The sequence below is a fragment of the Bison bison genome, unplaced genomic scaffold (assembly GCF_000754665.1).
Source record: "Bison bison bison isolate TAMUID 2011002044 unplaced genomic scaffold, Bison_UMD1.0 scf7180017864495, whole genome shotgun sequence".
In the NCBI taxonomy this organism is placed as follows: Eukaryota; Metazoa; Chordata; class Mammalia; order Artiodactyla; family Bovidae; genus Bison; species Bison bison.
Genome location: NW_011495054.1, coordinates 12,156,309 through 12,157,303, shown reverse-complemented (window position 1 = coordinate 12,157,303; position 995 = coordinate 12,156,309). Strand labels below are relative to the sequence as shown.

At 64.6% G+C, this 995-nt stretch overlaps 1 protein-coding gene across 2 annotated transcripts in view; it reads left to right on the top strand.

The window, feature by feature from the left end:
* ZMAT5 (zinc finger, matrin-type 5) overlaps positions 1 to 995 on the top strand; it is a 23,423-nt gene that overhangs the window by 21,328 nt on the left and 1,100 nt on the right. The gene's annotated exons all lie outside the window — the stretch shown is intronic.

Genomic DNA, 995 nt, shown 5'->3' with positions numbered 1-995 from the left:
GGCCTCAGACCAGCAGGCTAATCCCTGGCCAGGCCAGGGCTCATTGCGCTTTCCATTGTTGGCACTTCAGATTGTGACTTGATCCATCTTAATCTCCCCTCTGCACCCCTCTCCGAGCCGGGCGCTCCTGTTCAGCCCAGGCGCCTCCCTGAGACTCTCGCTAACTGGGCCCAGGGCCGGGGACAACAAGAGAGAAGAGAAAGCTGCCCCTGTCCCCGTGACGGTCCCCATCTGCTCTGTGCGGGCTGGAGGGGTGCACCCTGACGGCTTGGGCCTGCGGGCCGGGGGAACATGCCCTTCTCCTGGCGGGAGCCCTTGGCCGCCTGGGCATCTGTCTGGGGTCCAGAGGCAGGATAGGGCTCCCCGCTGGGTCACGCCCTCTCTGTGGAGCAGCGGGGCTTGGCCAGCAGCCGGGCATCCCTTCCAGCAGCCTCGGGGCCTCCCCGCTCACTCCCACCCTTTTCTGCGGCTGCTGGAGTTTATGAACTCTCCCCGACGCCATAAATCATGGTGGGAGCCGCTCTCTGTGCTTTCCAGCAGGCAGCAGACAGCCGAGCAGGGACTTCCCTGTCCTCACGCCACGGGAGGCCCCAGGCATCCTGAAGCCCTGCTCCGGGTCTGAGAGAGGCCCGAACCTCCAGGCCTCTCCTCCTGCAGACTGCTGGCTACGGGGGCCCCAGGCCTGCTGACAGCTGCCAGGACCTCACCTGCACTGAATGCGGGCCCCGGGGATGGGGGGTTGAGGGGAGGGCTGGGCAAGGGGCTGAAGCACAAGCAGCAGCCTGTGTGGGGGTCAAGTCCAACAGGAGCAAGCGGTTGTGGGAGGGCAGCAGGTGGGGCAGGCTCCCTGAGGAGAGAGGGCTGCCCCAGGCTGGGCACAATGGGGGTGGGTGCTTCAAACAGGCCCTGGTCCCCAGGAGGTGGCTCCCGGGATGGTGGATCTTAAGGGGGAGGAGAGTAGCGTGAGAAATGAGGCTTTAAAAAAAAAAAAAATT